The sequence below is a fragment of the Saccopteryx bilineata genome, chromosome 2 (assembly GCF_036850765.1).
Source record: "Saccopteryx bilineata isolate mSacBil1 chromosome 2, mSacBil1_pri_phased_curated, whole genome shotgun sequence".
Lineage (NCBI taxonomy): Eukaryota > Metazoa > Chordata > Mammalia > Chiroptera > Emballonuridae > Saccopteryx > Saccopteryx bilineata.
In genome coordinates this window covers 121,697,158-121,722,555 of record NC_089491.1, presented here as the reverse complement: position 1 = coordinate 121,722,555, position 25,398 = coordinate 121,697,158, and the positions used below count along the sequence as shown (strand labels likewise).

The window sequence follows — 25,398 nt, the reverse complement described above, 5'->3', positions numbered from 1 at the left end:
CTGGGCACTGAGGATAGCTTTATGGCCTCTGTCACAGGTGCTAGAATGGCTCTGGTTGCAACAGAGCAACGCCCCAGATGGGCCAGGCATCACTTCCTGGTGGGCTTGCTGGGTGGATCTCGGTCAGGCACATGCGGGAGTCCATCTGTCTGCTGCCCCCCCCCCCGCTTTTTACTTCGGAAAAATACAAAAAGGAAAGAAAAGAAAAGAAACAATTCATACATATGACCCCCCAAAAATATTTCTGTACAAGAAGCATCACAGAAAAAGCTGATAACAAATGACAGGTAAAAAAATGATAATGGAGTATCATCCTGAAGCGCTGAGGTTGCCAGTTCCATCCCCAGTTAGGGCACATACAGGAGCAGATCCGTGTTCCAGTTTCTGTTTCTCTCACTCTGATGCTTTAAAAACAAGCAAAAAACAGTGGGGCATGTAAAAGAAGAGGTTACTGTTAAATATATAGTAAATAAAAATTAAAATGTAATAAATTAAAATTAATATTTCACACAAAGAACTAAAAGTTGAAAAATGAAAAAGAAAAATAAGCAAAATATAGGAATAGGCAATTTATTAGAGAACAAAAGAAGTGGATAATAAAGTAGAAGATATGCAATTTACTAGTAAGAAAATGTAAAACAATATGCTATTCTTCACTTCTCAGATGGATGGATATTAAAAAGATTAATCAGCCCTGGCCAGTTGGCTCAGTGGTAGAGCGTCGGCCTGGCGTGCAGAAGTCCCGGGTTCGATTCCCGGCCAGGGCACACAGAAGAAACGCCCATCTGCTTCTCCACCCCTCCCCCTCTCCTTCCTCTCTGTCTCTCTCTTCCCCTACCGCAGCGGAGGCTCCATTGGAGCAAAGATGGCCTGGGCGCTGGGGATGGCTCCTTGGCCTCTACCCCAGGTGCTAGAGTGGCTCTGGTCATAACAGAGTGACACCCTGGAGGGGCAGAGCATCGCCCCCTGGTGGGCAGAGCGTCGCCCCCTGGTGGGTGTGCCGGGTGGATCCCGGTCGGGCGCATGCGGGAGTCTGTCTGACTGTCTCTCCCCGTTTCTAGCTTCAGAAAAATACAAAAAAAAAAAAGATTAATCATGTTCAGTGTTCATGTTGTTATAGGGAAATGACAATGCTCATACTTTGTTTATGGTACTATAATTAACTACATTCTTTTTGGATAGTAACTGGTAGGATTCATAAAAAATAACCTTACACTTTGACATCCAACTTCTGACAACCTCTTATAGACTTCATGTAACACAGAAGGCAACATATTAACTTTGAAATTCTCATTTCTTATATAAATGTTTACCTTTTCCTGAGTTCAGCATCAGAGTTAGTATAGAATCATTTGCAGAGAACAGTGTTAAGTCAGAATAAGTTTAAAGTAGAACTGATCACCTATCCCCCTAAGAGATGGTGATGAGTAGAAAGATCTACATAGGCTGCCTAAGCTTGGCCAGTGAATCCATTCACTGGAATTTTTGGACCTGAAAACACTGAAAATCAAGGTGGTCTCTTTCCTGTATGTATTGTACTTATTGTACGTATGTGTTTGTGTATGTATGTGTTTGTTGCAAGTAAAATCATAAACTGGGCAGCCATTTTCTTCCTTATTGTATAAGGAAAACCATTTTAGAGAGAGAGAGAACACAAAGAGAAACAGAGATGAAAAGCATGGAGAACATCCTGGTGATGACATTTAAACTCCTTATCTGAGTGGTCCAGAGGGCTCTGCTGCATTCTGGTTCTTCTTGTGACTTGGTTATTCAGTAGATTCGGTGGGATACCCAAAGGCTTTCTAAGTTCCTCCTCCTCCATCTCCTCCTTCTTCTTTTTGTGTAACCTAGTTTTACTTACTATCCCTTGCAACCAATAAGATCCTAAACAATAAAGACTTTTTATTAAATAATTAACTTCTTCATATGAAAATGAAATACTTCTCACCTATGGACCTTGAGCTAACAACTGCAAGTATTAACTGAAAGTAGATATATGTGTTCTCCTCACACCATTCAGGCTGTGACATGTCCTCTGGAGTAGTCCAGCACTCCCATCCTCCACAGCCTTGCCCTTAGCACATGCCTGTTTTTCTCAACTCTACTTAACAGCTTTAAGACTGACTGTTGGGAAATGAAGGGAAAGAGGAAAAAGAACATTCTTAGAGTTTCTTGCTCTTAAAGCATCGAGTGCACATGGCTGGCATATGGTAGAGATCAGAAAAGCATGTTCCTGATTCTGTTACTTCATTTTCATACTGGTAAATACCACAAAACACTGTACTAATTTGGCTGTTATAGCTATTTAAACTGTTTTTATTCTTAGTTATATATTTTTAAATTTACATTCATAATGGATTTTTTTCATAATGAATATTTTTTAAGGCAGAAAGTACATGAAATTCTTATGGGAAATACAGAGTCATAACTGCATGAAAACTTAAACCAGGGGTCCCCAAACTACGGCCTGCAGGCCACATGCGGCCCCCTGAGGCCATTTATCTGCCCCCCCCCCCGCACTTCCGGAAGGGGCACCTCTTTCATTGGTGGTCAGTGAGAGGAGCATAGTTCTCATTGAAATACTGGTCAGTTTGTTGATTTAAATTTACTTGTTCTTTATTTTAAATATTGTATCTGTTCCCGTTTTGTTTTTTTACTTTAAAATAAGATATGTGCAGTGTGCATAGGGATTTCTCCATAGTTTTGTTTTTGTTTTTTGTATTTTTTTCCGAAGCTAGAAAGGGGGAGGCAGTCAGACAGACTCCCGCATGCGCCCAACCGGGATCCACCGGCATGCCCACGGTGGGGGGGGGGGGGGAGGCGATGCTCTGCCCATCTTGGGGCGTCGCTCTGCTGCAATCAGAGCCATTCTGGCACCTGAGGCAGAGGCCACAGAGCCATCCTCAGCACCCGGGCAAACTTTGCTCCAATAGAGCCTTGGCTGCGGGAGGGGAAGAGAGAGACAGAGAGGAAGGAGAGAGGGAGGGCTGGAGAAGCAGATGGGCACTTCTCCTGTGTGCCCTGGCTGGGAATCAAACCCGGAACTCCTGCAAGCCAGGCTGATGCTCTACCACTGAGCCAACCGGCCAGGGCCCTTCCATAGTTTTTTATAGTCCAGCCCTCCAACAGTCTGAGGGACAGTGAACTGGCCCCCTGTATAAAAAGTTTGGGGACCCCTGACTTAAACTCTGGTCACCATAAACCACAATGAACAAAATGAAAAGATAAATAATAAGTAGACAAACATATTTTTTTCAAGTTTAACAGAGTTGATATTCTTTATGGGTTGGCCTAGACAGAATGAACAAAAAGCTGGCATCTTTTGAATTTCCCACTCACTAAAAGAGCCAGTGGGCAGGGGAACATATATCTTCTATCGACATTACATAGACAGACAAAGTACTAAGAATAGGTGGCTAAGTACATAATCACACCTAAAAAGGTTCTTGTCAGCATCTGGTCTCTGCCTGAAGAGAGCAAATAGGGAACAAGTGTCATATCCTAACACGATAAGCAACATGGAAAATATAATTTAACATATACACAACACACATGCACATTCATGTACAGCCAAATAGAAAAATGACCAAAGAATATGAAGAGGTAATTCCTAAATAAAATTACATTATAAGGGAAGGAGGGAGAGGCAGGAAGGGAAGAGGAGTAGAAGCGATGGCTCTGGATAGAGACCTGGCCTTCGGTCTATGAACAGCCTCTGGGTGTCTTTTTTTTTTTTTTTTTTTGCAATTTCCGGAGCCTTTCAGACTATTTGCACTTTTCCCCTGAAGAGTAATTTAGCTTATGGTCTTCTTAAATTACCTGGAAGAATATTTTTGACCTGTGTCTTTGGAGCACTCTGTCAGGACAGGAAAGAGGATATAATTTGAAGCACAGGGAGGAAGACTGCTGAGCTACCTTTGAGGCCAACACTATTCCCTGAGGTGCAACTTCCTCTTCCTCGCTGTTAAAAGTGAACTATTAAAGGGAGATTAAAATAAGCTAAAAATTTAATTAACAAAGTAATGAGATTATCAGAACCGGCAGATAGAATAAAAACAGTGCAGATTCAGGTCTGCGTCAAAAAAAACAACAACACAAAAAAAACAACTAAAGGCAGGATGACTTGTCTCCATTAGCAGCTAGAACATGCAGGCAGGCTCATTGCTTCACCAGGTTACATGGCAAGGTCCTTAAGACCTTGAGTCTCAGGCCTGAGAACTCTCTCTGTGTCTACCTACCCTAAAGGCTTATTTTTAGTCTTTGGCCTGATCAAGCTCCTAAGCTGTTTTCAAGTTCTCTGAACTCTCCCTTGACCCCTAAGAAGTCACATGCAAATTTTAGAACTATGGAGCCCTTGTGTGCTCCCCTAAGAAGTGGGTTTACATACCAATGGTACAAACAGCCTTCCTGTTATAGATTCTGCTCTTGGGAAATAGTCATCTGCTCTAATCATCTGCTCTACTCCATTTCTCTGTGCTTCCAAATGCCACGTCTATAAATGATTTCTTTATGGTGTAAAAAGATAAAACTGTGGTATATGAAAAATTTTGTTTTATTTGAGCAAAAATTGATTTGAATTGGGCAGCAACAAACAGAATGGTTCAAAGTACTTCACTAAGGGGCTAGAAGAGAGACTTAATAGAGAAATGGAGGAAATGAAGCAAAAAAAAATTTACTGATTGTCTACAGCTTAAGCATTGTTTGAAAAAGGCTGGTTGGCTGTTTGTGATTGGTTGCCCTAACATTTTAACTTTTTAGCCTTGAGGTATTTATTGGCTTAGGTTTTGATGTGCTCAGTAGACTGCCTAGTTGTTAGAACCACCTTAATCATGGTCACTTTGTTTAATGAATTTAGCAATGGACACAGAAGGCAGGTGTCCTGGAATTTTCAGTCTCCATTACCTATCTTAGAGGTGACCATCCTGACCACAAACATGACAGCTTTTTCTGTGGACAGCTTCCCTTTAGAAGTGGTAGAAAGCCAGTTTACTACCAAGCAACTATAAATGCTGTCCCAGAAGACAGCTTTCTTTGAAAGTAGGTTTTGACATTTTGCTCATCCGCAAGTTTAAAGCAGCTGTCATATAAAACAACTTAGAAATTATTGGTTTCATACAGTAGTGATAACATTTTAATTACAGTTATGTTTAGATTAAAAAACGGTATCAGTTGGCATGATAGTATAACTATAAAAGTGTTGCATTAAATTAGTTACACACTTGGTGTGTACCTCTTCCCATGACAACCATGGTTTCTGAGGTGCTCACAACTGCCAACCATGAAAGAAGAGCTAATCTGAAATCCATTCTCCAGGCTATCCCTGACACATTCTAAATCTTCCCAGATTGTAAACCAGTGGAATAATGGCAATGACATTCAAATCAGCTTTTCTGCCTTTGGGTTTCTCTGCTTTTATTGAGGAGAAGATTAAAATTCAGGTGTAAATTATTTGTAGACTTTAGTCCTCCTTGCACTGTTGCCACAGATACCAGAGAATCTCTGCTGGGTCATTAGCAACATAATCCTCATTTAGTAATTCTATGGCAGAATAGAAGACAAATCTAGACCCAGGGCAGGTGATAGACAAACTAGACCCATGGCACTTATTTTAGTGAAAGACAAAATCAAAAATTCAAATCAGTGAGAAAAAGGGAAGAAAACAAACATTCTCCAGACACACAAGTATTATATAGGTCTGGCATCAACTGGCCTGTCCCACTCAGCCAAAAGCATCAATGTCAGAGGATTCAGGGAAGTGCTGCAAGGCCAGGAGTGGTTTCTTGAACCTTTAACATTTCCTTCTGTTGTTATAGAATAACAAAGATGTTCTTTAAATCTGTAGAGGTTACTGAACTTGAAGGCTAACCTATTTTATGGAAATGGGTTAGGATAGGATATAAGGTTGCCAGATAAAATACAGAATACCCAGTTCAGTTAGAATCAGATAAACAACAACAATATTTTTAGTATATATCTCACAAAATGTTTGGGATATGCTCATACTGAAATTATCTTTTGGTTATCTGAAATGAAAACTTAACTAGGTATCTTCTTTTTGTTGTTGCTAAATCATTAACCCTAGGTAGGGGAGTCAATGTAAAAAAAAAAAAAAGAGCCTTGTTGGGCAGATAAAATATATTATGCTCACTTTGTTAAAGATAGTGCTGCCCACATGGAAGCCCGTTGCCCAGGTGATATTAATGTGTGTTGAGGGGGGGCTGTGGGCAGGCAGGATCCTTGTAGCCTGGGGCTTGGTTTTAGGACTAAGCCTTTCTCACCCTTTTGGATGTGGGGTGGTGCAATCCCATCATGCCTCAGATAAGTGACTTTGTATTAGAGACTTCCCTATTTTGTATATTGGATTAAAGATCTGGATTTCTACACTGTGAAGTGGGGCAGACCCGGAGCTTGCTCTCTAGGTTTCTGAGATTAGCATTAGAGAGAAGAGCAGAGAGAGGCCACGTGGAGGAGGCCAGGAGAAGCAGCCAAGATGGCAGAGTGTTGAGTGAGAGGCCAGTTTGTGCAGAGTTTGTGCAGGGAGAAGGAAGGAGATGGGGAACAGAGGTGAATAAGTCTGGTGAGCTAGAAACCTTTGATTCTCGGAAACTCGGATAAGTCAGTAGCTTTGTGAGCACTGAATGAGTGGGTTTTGGAGCCCAGTGTGCGTTTTTACTTGCCTGCCGGGTGCAAGCTAGGATTAAAGATGATGGCCCATCAGCTTTTGGCTCCATTGTTTCTTTACTGACTATCTGAATCCAATGCAAACCTGCATGGGCCAGGCTGCTGTGATGGTGGCTGTGGATACTGATTTTACAAGCCTAAACTGTGATGAAATAAAAAACAAAGGTATATGTAAGGCCACTAGCCACGGCCACCATCACAGCCGCCTGGCCAATGCAGGTTCGCATTTGATTTGGATAGACGGTAATGAAACAACAAAGCCAAGAACTAGTGGGCCATTAGCTTTAATCCTAGCTTGCACCCAGCAGGCAAGAAAGCACACAGTGGAAAAACACTTCCCTTTCCATTCAGGGCTCCCAAAGCCACTGACTTATCTGAGTTTTTCTAGAATCAAAGGTTTGTACCTCATCAACCTTATTCACCTCTGTTCCCCATCTCCTTCTCTCTGCACAAACTGGCTTCTTCTTCAGCAGTTCGCTATCTTGGATGCTTCTCCTCTCCTCCACGTGACCTTTCTCTGCTCTCCTCTCTAATGCTAATCTCAGGAACTGAGAGAGAGCAAGCTCCGGGTTTGCTCCATTTTATAGTGTAGAAATCCAAACCTTTAAGCCAATATACAAATAAGGAAGTCTCTGATACAAAGTCACTTATCTGAGGCATACATGGGATTCATCATGAGAGTGCATCACCTCACATCATGCAACAGTTAAGGGTGTGGGGAAGAGCTTAGTTTTGAAAAGATCTTAGTCTTAAAACTAAGCCTTAGGCTATAAGGACCCTGCCTGCTTATAGCCTGTCTCCCACACCCAATGCAAATGATAAGTGAGCAAACATATACATCATATTTGCAAACTTATTTGACCCAGAGTATATAATTCAGAGTGGTGGCATCTTTTTTTTCGAATTCAAAATAATCCATGAAGCTAAGGAAATACTCAGACTGTAGCATAATGAAGTTGGGTGAGAGAAGAATATAAACTGGGAAAGCTAGGAGAACAATGAGAAATGGTTGTAAGTTCCTGCGGGGTAGTTTTCTTTCTAAAGTATTTTGTATTCTCAGTTATAATCCCCTTTCCAGTGTGCTTATGACATTCTTGAAAAAAACTGGCTTTCTTTTGTAAGAAATTCATGACATTTATCTATTTCTTTGGGAAAAGGTCAGAGAATCTGTGTAGAGAGAGTACAGCCAAGTTTGGGTGTGACCAGAGTCATTAAATTGTAGTCACTCAATCCACAGGAGCTCAGGGATGCAAATTACCTACTTGAAACTGGGCTACTCTATTTGAGACAAGGTTACTCTGAGGAACAAGGAACACTCTGAGGTATTCCTAGATAGGAAGAAGAGTTCAATTAACAATTGAATCAGAAGAGGTCCACCTTGAAAGAAAAAAATCTAGAGAGCAGTCAGTGATGGCCAACCAACTTTCTTATAACCCTATGGGCAAGGAAGTGAGGGCCTTTTAAGCTTTGTAACTGCCCTGTTGTTATTTTTGAAATCCTCCTATTATTTCCCCATAGTGATTGACAGACAAACTCCTAACATCAGAAGGATGACTGGGTCTGTGTGTAGAGTGATAGCATAGAAGAAGACATTCAGAAGCTAGTCTGGCTTGGAAGAAGAAAGAATAACTGCCATCCCAGCCCCTACCCCATTTCGATGTAAGAGAGAATGAGTCTAAAGATGGTATAAGAATGGGCTTGGTCCCTTGGAAAGGAGCTAAGAATCTAAACATCTACTGAAAATACTTATAAATTGCATTTATGTATTTTTAAATGAGAAGGTCCATATCTTTTGTCATATTTTAAAGAGATCTTAGAGATGACTATGACTGAAGGTTGGATAGATATAAGTGGGCTTTGAAAAAGAGTTGTAAGCCTGACCTGTGGTGGTGCAGTGGATAAAGTGTCAACCTGGAATGCTGAGGTTGCAGATTTGAAATGTGGGGTTTCCTTGGTCAAGGCACATATGGGAGTTGATACTTCCTGTTCTTCCCCCTCCTTCTCTCCCTCTCTCTTTCTCTTTCTTTCACTTCACTAAAACAAAAAACAGTTGTAAATAATTCTGCTTACTCTTGGAAAAAATAAGATGTCATTGTTGCATTTTTTTATGGCAGTCATATTGATTCTTTACTGTTTTCTAATTTTTAAAAACAATACAACACTAGATTTTAAATATATCAATGCTCATTAAACCACTGAAAATCTTTGTGTTCTAATTGCCTATTCAGAGTATATGAAGAAGATAAGTAGGAAGGTAAGTAGGAAGATCATGAAAGTTTACCTATTTCACAATTTCACAAGGTCAGTTCCTTCTTTTTAACAACCTCAGATTAATAATTATTCCCTAGTAGATACCAGGACTTTCCAAAAGCACAGGAATATCACTTCTGAGCCTGATTCTAGGTTGATGTGGCTTAAGCCAGCACCTTCCAGCAGAAGTAGTTGTAGAAATATAATAAAAGCCTTGTGACACACTTTGTACATGTGATTTTCTATCTGAGGACAAAGCCTCTATGATAGAAAATATAACACCTACACTCACCAAAAATCTAGGTGGGATGGGGGAGATGGAGGCGGATTTCACTAAGTGTAGAGATAACACATTTGTGACATCCCAAGTGCTGGAAATAAGTGTTCTTGCACCTCGGAAGTTATTCTCACAAAACGAGGTGCTATGACAAGTTAACATCTAGCTTTCAGTTACCACTTAGCTTCAGGGGAGTATATTAAACCATTATATTTATGAAATTAGATTTGCTTTTTAAAATTTCCTTTAAAGAATCATACCCATAAAGAGAGACCAAATATCAACTTGTGTCATGGTAATTAATCTGTACTCAGTTAAGCAAATTATTTAGAAATCAATGACATTTTGTCTCAGTGAATTAATAATCAGAAATATATACATTTTTACTATACTTTTTTCCATTTCTAAATAAACATTTTTCTCATGACAAGAGACTCAAGATAAATGCTCTATTTTAAATTAAATGTTGCATTCCAGGTTTTTAATGTGTTATATATTCATGTTTATTTGCCTGGAATATTACTGGATGCAATCCTATTGGAAGCAAGGTGGTTGGATACCCAAGGAAGTTGCCTACTTCTGTTTAATTCAGAGGGCAGGGTCTATCTGGCTGGTTGCTTCTTTCTCCCTGTGTACCTTTATTTGGCAAATGTGCTTTGAATAGATAAATGAAGAACTGTGACAGCTGCAAGTTTTACTTTCCTGTGGGAGCACTCTCCAACCATCTGGGGATAAAAAACCATTTTTCTCATTCTGTGACTATAGTTCCAGAGACCCTGTTTAGTGTATATCTTCTTCAAAATATTGTGAACTCTTCAGAGAAACCACCTTTGTGTCCCAGGATCTGACATACAGTAGGTACTCCCAAAATATGGCCTGAAGTAAATGTAAGGTAAACGTAAGAAGTTGGAAGCATTTGAAAACACCACCATTTGAGCGGGTTGACTAGTGTCCCTCCAAAGTTCATGCCCACCCAAAACCTCAGAATTTGGCTTCATTTGAAAATAGGGTCTTTACAGATGTTATTAGTTGAGGATCACCAGATGATATCACTCTGGATTTAGGATGAACCCTGAATCCAATGACTGGTGTCTTTATAAGAGAAAGGAAGGAGACAAGAGATAGACCAATATAGAGAAGATAGCCATGGAAACACAGAAACAGAGATTGGAGTTATGCTGCCATAGAGTAAGGAATACCAGGAACCACCAGAAGCTGGAAGAGTCAAGAAATGCTGCTTCCCTAGGGCCTTCAGAGGAAACATGACCCTGCTGACACCTTGCTTTTCACCCCCAAAACTAAGAAAAAATAAACATTGGTAGTTTTAAGCCATCAAATTTATGGCACATTGTTATGGTAACCCTTGGAAACTTATACACCACCATTTTGACTGAAGTTTGATCCTAAATGATTGTAAGGACTGCCCACTCATTTCCCCTTATTTTCAAAGAGATAAGAAGAAACATATTCAGTTGAGTGAGTGTGTACTGTCATATGTTGGGTCATATGCCTGACTTTATGTGTGTCATGGCTAAAACCATTTCCTTATTTGACAAATGAGAACAATTAAGTTGAGAGAGTTTAGCAAACTGGTGTCAAAATGCATGTAATAATTATAGCTGACACTTGAATGCTTATTATGGTTTTTATTTATTTATTTATTTATTCATTTTTAGAGAGGAGAGGGAGAGACAGAGAGAGAGAGAGAGAGAGAGAGAGAGAGAGAGAGAGAAAGAGAGAAGTGGGGAGGAGCTGGAAGCATCAACTCCCACATGTGCCTTGACCAGGCAAGCCCCAGAGCCCTGAACCAGCGACCTCAGCATTTCCAGGTCGATGCTCCATCCACTGCGCCACCACAGGTCAGGCCAAATGCTTATTATGTTTTAGGCCCCATGCAAGACTTTTATATAAATTATCTTATCTCATCCTTACAACAAGACTATACAGGTAGGCACTCAAAGATTTCCATTTCATAACTAAAGAAACTGAGGCACAGAGTATAAATTAGGTGCCCACAGTCTCTAGCACCTGGCAGAAGCAGGATTTGAAACCAAGTAGTGTGATTCTAAAGCCTAAACGCCTAAGAAATTTGCTATGCTGTGTGCATATGGTGTCTTCATCATCCCCACCATGCCTGCCTCTGATCCCCAAGGCAACTCATGTACCTACTCACCGCGCATTATCCTCTGAACATATGATTATATTACCTTGACCATTTCCAGCTGGATGTTTTCTTTAACTTTTCATTAATACTCCTAGCACACTGAAACAGCAGCAAAGTATGCTCATTTACTGTAGTTTCAGAGCTAATTTTTACAAAATGCTTTTGATATACAAGGCGAGTCTGATGGTCAAAGTATAACCTCGTTTTCTACCATTTGTTTTGTTTGGATTCGAGTAAGGCAGCAGCAAAGCCACTCTATTTTGTCTACTTTGGTTACAGTGTTCTGCTTTTATACATATAGGCAGTTCTGAAGGGACCTTTCATTTGTCACAATTATGTAACTGTAGTTGATAAATATTATAGCATGATAAATGCTTGCCATCTTGGTACAGCTGATCTTAGCTTTTTGTTGTTGTTTTCCCCTTGGCTGGAATTGTATCAGTTTGTCCACACCCGTAGGATGATAAGCCTGGAGTGGAGGCCCAAAGGAGCTTGTGATATCCTAGGGGTGAGAAGCTTCAGTTAGCCTCAAATGTCAAACCATTTTCTTCCTGAATAATAAAAAATGTCAGTCCTTACTTACTTTCTACTTTTGGCATATATCTTGCACAAATCTCAAGTTTCATCTGATGGGTTTTCTAGGTGGGAGGATTCTTTAGAGACCTTAAATTTTTCTATATTTACTTTTTAGAGTGATGGTATATATTAGTTTAGTAATTCATATATGCTACTAATATATATTGGTAATTCAAATTACATCAATGATAAGCCAAAGTGAACAAATTAATTGAAACAAATTGCAAGTCTAACTACCTTCTTCAGTTTTCATAATTACTACCAATTCTGCTATGTTAGCCCACTGATCCAAGTTGGGTCAATCACAGGCTTTTCCTTGCATGTTTTCTTCCTGGGTGTAGAAGATTGGTTCAGAGGTGGACCTCTGATCCAAGGTCAGCCAATCTTATTCCTGCTGTTGTTTTGGAAATGTACCTACAAAGACATTAATTTCTCTTTGATGACAAAAATCAAAAGTGGGTAAATATGAGAGCTATTGGTGTACTTGCTGCTAAGGAGCAGGCAGAGTGGCTTGGTCATGATAGCGATAAATGTGGCAGACTCTCAGAGAAAAAGAGATTCAAGGAGTAGAAAAAAAATGTATTATACATTCCCCAGTGCTCTTATAGTCTATTGCTGATTATATTAGTTATAGTGGTCCCTCGTCTATAATGGGAGTTAGGTTCCAGAACCCCCAATGATAGGTGAAAACCAAAGTCATGATCTTATATTTATTTTATTATTTATATATATGTATTTTAAGGCTTTATAAGCCCTCCCCCCACTCTTATAAACCTTTCCCACACTGCTTTTAACTTGCCCACACTTTTTTTGCCGCAAAAATAATTAAAATAATAAATATATAAAAATACCTATATACTGCAAAATCTCACAATATAGCGAAAAATCTGTGATACAAAATTAGATATATACAATTTAAAAATCCGAGATACAGTGAGACTATGAAAAGTGAACTGCGATATAGCGAGGGACAACTGTATTGATTGTTGTGTAATAAGTTAACTCAAGACTAAATGACTTAAAACAACAGGATTTACTGTCCCACAATTTCGGTGGGTCAGAAATCTAGAAATGTCTGAACTGGATAGATCTGCGATCTCAGGGTCTCTCACAAGACTACATACAGTCAAGGTGCTGACTAAGGCTGTGGTTTCATCTGAAATCTTGGCTAGAGAAGGATAAGAAGGATCTTCTTCTGAGTTCTCACATGATTGTTGGCAGGATTCAGGTCTTTGCGGACTGTTTCATTAATAATCTCAATTCCTTTTGAGCTGTTGGCAGAGGAATTCCAATTATTCCTTGCCCTATAAGCTTCTTCATGTAACAGCTTCTATGTGGCATTTACCTTCATCAGAGTGGAAAGAGAAAGAACAAGGTGGAAGCCACAGTTTTTTATAACTTAATCTTGGAAGTGCCATTCCACCATATTTGCTATATTCAATTTGTTAGAAGTCACTAGATCCAGTTCACACTCATGGGGAGGGGATTATACACTATATAAATACCAAGAATCCAGTATTACTAAGAGCCATTTTAAAAGCAGCCTAACACACTGGCATATCTAAGCCCTTAGGTACTGAGAAATAACCTTAATATCTCCACAATAAATCTTAATTTTTGTTTAAACTAGCCAAAATTGTTTTTTATTATTTACACCCCAAACTTTTTACATTATTCTATAGTTTAATAAGATACACATTCATAATCAAGAGATAATTTTATTATGAGGAAATTTATCAATACATATCTAAATTTTCTTCACATACACCCCTCACAGATTATTTGATAGTGATAAAGGGTGAGATCTGAAAAACATGGTAGTGAGTCATATGAATGAACCCTTACCAATAGAAAAAACCGCACAAGAAAATAAAATCTTCTAAAATCTTTAATAGTCAGTAAACATATGATGATTAGCGGCCTTTGTTATTCTTCTCTTTTTTTAACTCCTAAATGCTATCGTGAAAGAAATTTAGTTTTCTATGCTGTTTGTTTTTCAAACATCTGAGTTTTCTTGTACTGTATTGTAAAGTGGAAATGCAAAGAAGCAAACAAAAAAAAAACACCGTATGAAACTCTTATCTGATTTGAAAATTTCTCTCTGCTTCAGATTATGAGATACCCTTTTGTAGTCATTATACAAATTAAAAAGTAGAATAGCGAAAACTTATCTTGAGTTACTATATCATTCTGTAGGAAGTGGGGTAGCTCTTCAGAAAAAACGTTTAGCAGAAATTCCCCTCCTTGGTTTTTCCTGCAAACATTAACCTCAAGTATTTACTTCCTCCCATATTATTTACACATTTAACCTCAAAATTTTGTCTAAGAAGTAACAAGCAGATATAGGAGAGAGCACAAATGTCAGCCATCTGTGGACCAGACCTGACAGGCTTCATGGTGGAGATGAAAACGTCTCATTTTATAAAACTAAGAAAGGGCCATTGTACACACCAGAGGCTGGACTGCACTGCTCTGGGCCTCACTGCCCAATCTATAAATATGCACCTCAACCGCATAAACATTTTCTTTTTAGTTTCTGGATTGCAGTTTATCTTTGCTGTGCAAGATCAGTTTAGCTTTGGATAGAAATTTTTGCAAAAAAAAAAAAAAAGTGGGTTTAAAAAGCAAACAAAAGGACATAATGTGCATTAATTTCTCAAATGTGTCAGGACAGAACCGTGTGTTGGATTTTACTTTTTAAAAACAAGGAAATCCCCGAAGGATTACCTCACAGTGGTTTCTCATTTTGGTAAAAATTTCATGTGTTGATAGGTTCTGTCAATTGAAGTAGGCCCTGCAGGATACAATGGTGTTAGCAATCATGTCCAGAGGACCTCCACCTTAGAAAAGGAAATCCGGTGCCACCCAAAAGGGGATGGGAAGTAAAGGAGAATATGATAAATGTGCATCACCTTTTTCAGGTGTCTCCTTTGGAGTTTGACCATTAAAAACCAGGGGGGGTGGAGATTCATACAGGTTTTTTTTTCTCCATTGAATATGACATAGATTTCTTTTCTTTCTTTTTTTTTTCAGTTGACAAATCCCCAGAAAAACATACATGAATAAAAAATCCTTACCACTAGCTGTTTTCTACATTGTGTTGTAAAGTATGGTTGGGGCCCAACTGTCTAACCCTGCTGATTTTTCCCAACAACGCATCTGCTACCTGATCCTGATTGGCACCTCTCATCTTTCAAGTATGTGATGCCCTGACTCACTGATAACACCAGATGGGCCAGTAAATCTCATACTTGACTATACATTAGAATCATCTGGGGAAGCATTAGGGGGTGGGGGTGGGGAACAAAAAGCAAACCTCATTTCCAGGCTGCTTCTGGACCAATTGCATCAGAATCTCTAGCGGGGAGATTCAGAGATTGATTTTTAAGGTTCACGAGTGACTACAATGTGTAGTCAAAGCTGAAAACGATTACTAGCTGCCATTTTGGTGTATTAACTATGATCTTAGTGTTGAACTGCTGGGGAATTTGATTAAGAAATAATGTATGTCAATGATACCTCAATAAAAATTTTAAAGTAAAAAAAATAAATAGAAAGTTAAAAGAAAAAGAAATGAATTTTCCCTTGGAATCAGTGATGACCCACTAATACAAGGCAGTAACACAAATATATTCGGTCCTTATTATTCTGCTTAAGGAAGCATATACAGTACCACAAAATTCCACAAATTATAGAAGACATGCTCTTCTCTCTTATGGAAGAATGTCCCATCAGGTTCATTGGGTGGAAAAAATGGTGCTGTTCTTGGTAAACTACCAAAAGTAATATTATAGGAAATGCATCTTATAACCAGATTAAAAATGCATGTACTATACTGCAAATGTGGCCACTTTTTCACCATTTGACCCCGACAAAGTAGTAATGGAATATTGAAGTCTGGAAGGAACTCTCTAAGACATGCAGTCATAGAATTCTATGTCAGGAGAAACTCAGAATCAGAGATAAGTGATCAGTCTAATGTTATATTGTTTTTGAGGGGCATTATAAAAACCATTCTTCTCCTCACTTCTAGTTCAGGCATTGTGTTTTTAACCTATGCAAAAGTGTTTCATTTTGTGTCTGGCTGATAGTAAATGCTCACTAAATTGTAGTAATTGTTAGAAGTCTGGTGGTAGTAAGGGTTGTATTCATATTAATAATGTCCACAAAGCTTTATTCAGTGTTTCCACCGTCTTAAAATACCTCACAAATAAAAACAGCTGCTTTTTTTGTTGTTGTTGTTGATTATGATACCTCTCTTTTTGAAATCTGGGAAATTTCAGGGCAAAATAATAAAAAAAGAGGAGTAAAAAGCCTTTTATTAGAGCTGCAAAGAAAACTTAGAATATCTTTCACTATTTAATACATAGTTGAACATTTTAGGTAATTAATTATATTTATATATGAAATGAATTACATATATAATTTGATTTGATTTTTCCTTTATCTAGAAAATTCTAATTATTTGATGAAAATTCTTTATATATCTAACATAAGTTAAAGAGTTAAAAGTACTTTCGGCCTGACCAGGTGGTGGCACAGTGGATAGAGCATCAGCCTGGGATGCAGAAGACCCAGGTTCAAAACCTTGAGCTCACCAGCTTGAGCGCGAGGTCATCAACTGGAGCATGAGATCATAGACATGATCCCATGGTCATTGGCTTGAACCCAGAGGTTGCTGGCTTGAGCCCAAGGTTGTGGGCTTGAGCAAGGGGTCATTGGCTCAGCTGGTGCCCCCCCCATCAAGGCACGTATGAGAAAGCAATCGTGCTCCAACAAAGAATTGATGCTTCTCATCTCTCTTCCTTCCTGTCTGTCTGATTCTATCTGTCCCTCTCTGTCTCTTTCGCAAAAAATAAAAAAAAATAAAATTAATTTTGTATATTACTTAATTTAATTCAGATAGAAAATATAGATATTATTACCCTTTCTTTATAGTTAAAAAAACTCAAGCTTAAAAAATAAGAGAGACCTAGGTAAGCTGGCTCAGTTATAAATGGCAGGGTTAGTATTTTATTATAGATTTTCTACCTTTAGTACTTCATTGGTTACATACTTGGACTGTGTCACTATAACCTTTTGAATACTTGACGTCACAGAGCTGCAGTGTAATGTTATGGCCTTGGCTTTTACTGAGCAAAATTTTAAACACTTGGCTTTGAAATTTTGTTTTTAAAAATACAGTGCATGATTATGCTGCTCAGTATTTCTTTTTTTTTTTTTTAATTCATTTTAGAGAGGAGAGAGAAAGGGAGAGAGAGAGAGAGAGAGGAGAGAGAGACATAGAGAGAAGGTGGGGAGGAGCTGGAAGCATCAACTCCCATATGTGCCTTGGCCAGGCAAGCCCAGGGTTTCGAACCGGCGACCTCAGCATTTCCAGGTCGACGCTTTATCCACTGCGCCACCACAGGTCAGGCAGTATTTCTTATTTAAAGGCTTTGGAGATAAATTATTCTCAGAATTCAGAGCCAAGAATGTATCTCTATCACCTTACAAGATGAGACTTTCCTTTCCTTAGATTAGGAGACTTATGTGATCCATTGAGTGTCCTCCTTGCCTTGGCTTCTAGGAAACTCAGAGCACAGCTTTATACTTGATCATTCTTGCTTTTCTCAGACCAGGTTTCTATGACATACGTCCCACCTCCCCAGCTTTTCAATACCACTATCTTTATACATAAATTTTGCTTTTCAATATTTTTCAGTGATTCAATTTTATTGTACTGTGATTCTGGTAGACATCTGTAGTGTTCAACTAGCTGAGGGATATTTCCCCCTTTCGTCATAATAGAACCTCAATACTTCTTGGTTACTTTTTTCCGTTCTAAGTTCATACGATTTAGAGTGGATTAATTTCAGTCTTTCAGAACCAAGGATGATCCATCCAGGCCAGACCAATCAGTGTGCTCTGTTATCCTGGCCACAGTCATTGGATCAAGAGTGAGCCCATGACATGCTACAAGTCAGCCCTATAAAAGCATGTTTAAATGCTTTTATCAGCACGATTGTGAAACTCTTGTCAGTCATTCACGAGACTGGCCCAGAAGATAGGATGAAAAACTCCAGCCTGGCTGCCATCTTACAGCCAGAGATTGGAGGAGGCAACCCAAAGAAACCAGATGTGAGGTTTGAAGATAAGGAGATCGTGGCCTATTGACCTCTGAATCCTTGGATCTAGTTGTGTGAGATATGGGTTCCACCTCAGGACTTCAACTAAATGGGTTTAAAATCCCTTTTCTGCTTAAACCATTGTAGTTGGGGTTTCCTGGACTTTGCAATTCAATGCAGGTTGACAAATAATGATTATATTTACCACCATAAATACTGTTTGAAAGTAGACAGACACAGGTCAAAATAAATACATATCATGTACAGGTTTTTATCCTTAATTGCACAATTAAAAGTTTTTGATTATCTGGTGGTATTTTACTTATCAACGCTCCTTTCAGAGACTGAATGATAACATTACAATATATTTTTTCTTTTTTTTTTTTCTATTTTGCTAATTGGGTAGAACATGGCAAAATTTAAAATGTGCTCATTTTTTTCTACTTTGGTACTAAAATTTGAAGCCATTTTTGATTGGATAATTTTAAATTTCAAATAAGTGGATTTAATGAACTTTGTACCCTTTTAAAACTAGGGTGTTTCAGCTCTTACAGTTCTAAGGTGTGCAAGTTAAATTCAAGTCTTTTCTGGCCTGGTTATCAGTGTTTGACTCTCCCGTTGACTATTAAAATATGAATATCTCTGATTTCTTGACCAATAATGTCAAATGCATGAACCATTTCTGTTTAAGTTTTATTTGTTTGCTCCTCTGTTGCAAAATGTTATTCTAATTAAAATTATTTTGATTTTTTGTGGCTCAGATTGTAATCTTCTTGTTAAAGGTTCAAAGGGTAACTTAAAATTGTGTGTGTGTGTGTTATCTCATGAATCAGTTTTATTTCTTTTAGTTATAACTCTTGATATGAACTGAATGTGATCCCCAAATCCATATGTTGATAGCCTTTGGGAAGTAATTGGGGTTAGCGTAGGTCATGAAGGTAAAACCCCTATGATAGGATTAGTGATCTTATAAGAAGAGGAAGAAAGAAAGGAGAGAGAGAGCTTACTTTCTGCCACATATGGACACAGCAAGAAGGCAGCTGTTTCAAACCAGGAAAAGAAGTCTCATCAGCTGCACTTTTACATTGGACTTCCCTGACCCCAGAACTGTGAGAAATAAATTTCTGAGGTTTAAACCTCCTAGACTATGGTGCTTTGTCATGGCAAGCCTAAGCTGATTAAAACACCTCTTAGAGTCTGTTTTTTTTGTGCTTAGACAGATATATATCTGTCTAAGTTTGCATATATCTGCTAAATATAGTAGTTTTGGGGAAAAGTCGGCAAAAATTTAGAATAAAAAACCAAACTTGTGAGTTGTATTTTATTTCTAGAATAAAATGAAGATTTCCCATTAAAAGGCAAATCTTCGCTTTCAAGTTTGAATAGAAAGTGCTTTAAAAAGAATTACATTGGCTTAAATATAGGTTGCTGGAGAGCCAAAAATCTTTAAAAAAAAAAGTTTTTGGCTTTTATCTCATAGCATTTTCATTCAAGGGTGAATTGGATTTACTTAAATTTATGCACAAGTCTGAAGTTTCCATGTATTTTTTCCTTTCACTGACAGGCATAAAAAGCACATTTTGTTTGTTATATCCATTAGTACTATTTCTTTCCTTTACATTATCTATTTTGCTCTGGAGGCTGCGTTGTTTGGTGAAAAAACACTGGTTTCAGAGTTCAAAGACCTGTTTCAGGCTGTCTTATTAGCTGAGAGAGTTTGAGCAAACCATTTAATTTTCCCTGTTTTCCTATCAGTAAAATGAGAACATTAATACCTGCCAACTTTAGCCCACGTGATTTTGTGAGGATTACATGAGTAATTCTGGCAACTGCAATTTTACTCAGCAAACATAACTCCCAAAGATCATTGTCTACGATGTGCCACACACTGTGCAGGCCTCTGGGAAAAGAATGATTGAAAAATAGAAGTTTAAAAGTATTATTTTAAATAACACATTGCTACGGTCAAGAATCTCATAGACTGATAGAGAAAACAAGACATAAATGTGAGTGAGGCATGCAATGTTCTCTCCTACAGTACTCTGTCCCAGCTTTGTCAAGGCTTGTCACTCTGTTATTATCTATGTACTTCTACCTTGTCTTTTAATGTCTCTTTTCCTTACAAGGTTATGGAATCCACGAGGACTCTGTCCATGGTGCCCTTAGCATAATTATTTAGGAAATAGGAGATGAAAGTTCTGGGGAAGCCACTTGAGAATTATTTCTAAAACCATTCAATTTTTTCAGTTTAATTCTAAAAGGAGAGAAACCCCCTACTTTTTCATTTTTTTCCTCTTCTTCTTTCTTTTTCTTTTTTTGTACCAACTGAGAGGTTTCCTTCTTATACTTCTTTGCATGTCAGTTAGCTATATATATATATAATCCCTTCACATGACCTATTTTTTTTTTCTGGACCTTGATTATACATGAGTAAATAATAAAGTCAGTTTTCACTTTCTTGGACAAAATTATATGAAACCACCAACAATGAAAATGAAAGGAAAATTGATTAGCTTCATTTCCCAGGTACACAAGGGTGTTTGTTGAAGTAATAGCCTTAAGCATTTTATGGTTAGACTCTTTGCACACATTTCTGGTTTTAAGCTGCGGCTGTATCTGGGTTGTCCTTACAGTAAATATATATATCATCAGGGTGCGCAATCTTGTTCTGTAACCTCCTGCAAATCCCAGGGATGTGCAGAATGCAGCAGCTCCAAGGTATATATGCGAGGCCGGAGCTTGAAGAGAAAATCCTCTCCTTCTTACAACTCCAAACATATTAAAGAAATGCCCCTAGCAAGGATTTTTGCTGGTAGTTCCCCTTCACCTTAGTGTTGTGACTATATGTTTAATTCTTTTACCAAGAAGAGTTTATGGAAATTGGGATTCTGAAGGATCGCTGGGTTTTGACTGGTGTTTGCCATTAATTTATCCTGTTTTCTAAAGCCTGCTCCCCAGAAAAGAGATGCATTAAAAGTCGTAATGGAAAACATTTAATTCTGGTGAGGTTGAGATGATATTTTTTAAAGATATGCATTTCTATAATAATTTATATTGTGCCCTACATGTTGAAAAACAAAATCAGAAAAATGTGCATAATTTGGAAAAGTTTCAGACACAATAATTTTTTTTTTTACTTTCCATTATAAGGAAAGATTGAGGAAATGTGCTGTTATAAACAGGCCCTTTGACTCAGACGATCAGCTTCATGGTAAATCGCTGAGATTTTTCTAGCCATTGTTTCCTTATTGGAGAAGATTATATTCTTTTTCAGGTCAGAACTTGTGTCAGAAAGCAAATCATCAACTTTCCACTTAAAGATCAGTCAGGCAGGAGTCAGTATGTCTGCTTACACAGGACACGATCTGTCCTCGACCCGAAGCAGTACACTTGTTTTTTGCTGCAGAAACAGTTTTCCAAGAGATCTCAGAAAGGCGCTGATGTGTAGGGAAAAAAAAAAAAAGTTCATCTCATTATTTTTCTCTAAGCAGCAGATTCTTCTGTGATAACAGGAAAATAAGAATATTATTGTGTTTGTCTAATGACGTCAACTTACTACCCTCAAGTCTGGTATTTTTCAGAGCTCATTAAAGGCTGGAAACCATTTGCTTTTCTTAAAAAAAAAAGAAGAATCTACTATTATGTACACTAGAATATGTCTCTAAAAGCTATGAATATTTATATTAATGAATAACTTAATTTCACCACATTATAACTTTTATTAGGAACAATTCATGCTGTCTTATACTGTCTATTAGAGAGAGAGAGAGAGAATGAAAAAATTACTAAAATCTCTCAACTAAGTTTGCAGTGGTAATTTGATTTTTTCCTCAGGGCACACTGGGAATAGTATTAACTGAGACTAAGGTTATCAATATGGTGAAAATTCACCCTTGATCTATATATACATTGGCTTTGAGATGCTGCAGAAGTAACTGTAGATAGGTCAGGCTTACCTTTGTTACTCAGTTACTCAAGAAAGATGACCTACAGGCCTTGCCTGATTTCTTACTAGTCCTTCTTTCTCAGCACATACCCTTTGCCCACAAAGTATATTCTAAATTTATAGTCAGATAACAGTCTGCTGGGGAGCACAGCCACTGAAGTAAATTGTTTCCCATAAGTTACGTTTGTGATTTGCAAAGAAATGCTCAAAAAGCATTGCTAAACTGTCATTTTTAATGATAGATCACCATTGAGAACATTTAATTCTGGTGCAACACATCTTTACCTAGCATATTTGAGTTGACTTTATTTTTGCAAAGATCTAGTTTTGTTTATACTCAATTCTTAATTTATGTGATGAGCATTGGGATAATTAAAATATAACTTCAATGGATGAGTTCTGAAAATGCCTACAAATTGATGTTACCCTTTAGTTCACTTTAAAAATGAATTGAATAGGCTCACAAATGTTGGTAAGAATTCAATTCACCATATGTCCACTTAACAATTATTTGGAAACAACAAGGAACAAACCTCCCAGGGACAACTCTCTTAATTACAAGAGTTCTTCAAAGCATAGGCTCAGAGTACAATGTGTTTTGAGCTTGAGAATGGATAAGAAGCTGACCTCAAGCAGACTAGTAAATGAATTTAAATGATCTCTTGGATGATTATACAGAAAAACTCTTATACAATATATGCAATCAATTGTAGCCTTTTACTCCTTTGTATTCAAGGGCATTATCACTCGATATTAGAAAATGTGGAGTGAAATGATCTTAATGGTGAGTAAAACTGGAAGAATCTACCATGTTAAATTCATGCAGTACCAAAAGAATCCTGACTCTGGAGAGAAAAGATCTGGGTTCAAGTTTAGTAAATCAGTAAGTTTTCATATCCTTTTCTAATATAGTAATATAATAACTATTTCTCTTAGTTGCTGTGAGAATTAAAATAGATGTTATGTGGAAAACGTGATTTATAAAACAAAGCATAACATAAATGGGATATATCACATTATTTGAATTACATGACAGGAAAGGTCTGGGGTATCAATATATCTGGTAAAGTAAGTACTATTTATGTAAGGATTATTTCAATGACTGGGCCAGAACTTGCCTGTGCTGATTTACACTGGCTCATGAGAGCTGATTATTAAAATTTTCAGCAATTATGTGAGCCAGTTGACATGGTGTTGGTAGTTTGAAGTTAGCCATAGTGCAGGTATTTACACCATGGAAATGAGCAGGTACTGTAATCAGGCTTTTTCCCCTTCCTCCTCACTCTCTCTCTAGAGACCTTGTTTACTAGTACACCATGGGAAACTCATTCTGTAAACAAAGATATAGTTTCAGCAATCTATTGATATGTGATAAAACCACTATGATATTTAGCAGTTTAATATAATAGCTAACATTTATTATGTCTCAACAGCTACCATTTATTATATTCTGTGAAGTGATTGGCTTTGGCTAAATTTTTTTATGATCCATTGTGGTGTCAGTTAGGGCTTCAGTTATCCAGAGGCTTAACTGAACAAGAATATCCAAGATAGCTTATTCTCAGAGTTAACAATGACTATTGACTAGAAGCTCACCTGGGCTATTTATAGGAGCAGTTAGGGGTTTTTTTGTGTATGTGTTTTTATTAAGTAAGAGGCAGGGAGGCAAGAATGCAGAGAGATAGACTCCCGCATGCACCATGACCAGGATCCACCCAGCAAGCCTCCTATAGGGCTATGCTCTGCCCACCTGGAGCCGCTGTTTAGTTGCTTGGCAATGGAGCTATTTCAGTGCCTTGAGGTGAGGCCATGGAGCCATCCTTAGTGCCCGGGGCCAACTTGCTAGAACCATTCAAGCCATGGCTGTGGGAAGAGAAGAGAGAGAGAAAGGGTAGGGGTGGAGAAACAGATGGTCACTTCTACTGTGTGTCCTGACCAGAAATCAAACCTGGGATTTTCACAAGCCAGGCTGAGGCTCTACTGCTGAGCTAAGAGGCCAGGAGTGTTTGCTAGTTTTTATTTTGACTTTTTTACTTACTCTTTTCACCATTTTTTACCCAGCTTCAGTCCCCCTCCCCTCTGATAGCTGTCAGTCTGTTCTCTGTATCTATGAGTCTGTTTCTATTTTATTAGTTTAGTTTGTTCATTAGTTTCTGCATATAAGTGAAATCATACGGTACTTGCTTTTCTCTGACTGGCTTATTTCACTTAATAGTCTCCTGGTCCATCCATGCTGTTGCAAAGTGTAAGATTTTCTTCTTTTTTATAGCTGAATAGTATTCTATTGTATAAATGTACCACAGCTTTTTTATCCACTCATCTACTGATGGACATTTGGTTGCTTCATACCTTGACTATTGTAAATAATGTTGTAGTAAACACAGGGGTGCATATGTTCTTCCAAATTAGTGTTTTCAATTCCTTCAAGTATATTCCCCAAAGTGAAATTGCTATGTCATAAGAAAGTTCCATTTTTAATGTTTTGAGTTAAATCCATACTGCTTTTCACAGTAGCTGCACCAATCTGCATTCCCACCAGCAGTGCATGAGAGTTCTCCTTTCTCCACACCCTCACCAGCACTTGTTTATTGATTTATTGATGATTGTCATTCTGACAGGTATGAGGTGATATCTCATTGTGGTTTTAATTTGTATTTCTCTGATGATTTATGATATTGAGCATCTTTTTCATATATGCATTGGCCATCCGTATGTCCTCACAGGTATCTTGATATAGTAAAGGAAATATAGCTAGGTTAAATAAAGCTGGAGGTGTTAAACCACCATCAAATCTAGAGAGGCCCTTTTGATCAGTAAACATCACAGAAAATGCACAGTGTGTCAGTGATGCTAATTCCATATTTTAAAAATGGAAAATCTAACTAAATGAGATTTATTAACTTACAAAATTAGAATTTTTGAGTTTAGTGGCTTCAGGGCTGCTTAGTTTAATAGCTCAGTCATGTCAAATGTTGTGAGTCTGCCTCTTTGTTTTTTCTCTGGGTATTACCCTCACACTGGTAACAATATACTGTGTTTCCCAAATCCAAACACCAAATCTTCATACGGCAAAGTCTAAGGGCAGAGCAGAAGATCAGGTAAGTGAGAAGTGTGGTGGCCCTGTTTCCCTCCTCTCTCTCTTTTTGTTAAAGAAAATATTTTCCAAAAACTACTTACCAGATTACTCTTTACATCCCATTGATCAGGAGTGGGTTCCACGAGTATCCTTCAACCATTCACCAACAAAAGAGAATAAATAACCATAGTCCATTTGAGCCAATTCTCTGGAACTCTGGGGAAGATTGTTTCTCTTGAACATGGCATTATTTGATATCTGAATAAAACTGAAGTTTTACTGGAAAGAAAGGAGGATGTGGCTTTTGGGAGGAAACGGATA

General features: G+C 38.0%; 1 long non-coding RNA gene across 1 annotated transcript in view; it reads left to right on the top strand.

Annotated features, from left to right (window-relative positions):
* Positions 1-25,398, top strand: part of LOC136324625 (uncharacterized) — a 79,873-nt gene that overhangs the window by 22,183 nt on the left and 32,292 nt on the right. The gene's annotated exons all lie outside the window — the stretch shown is intronic.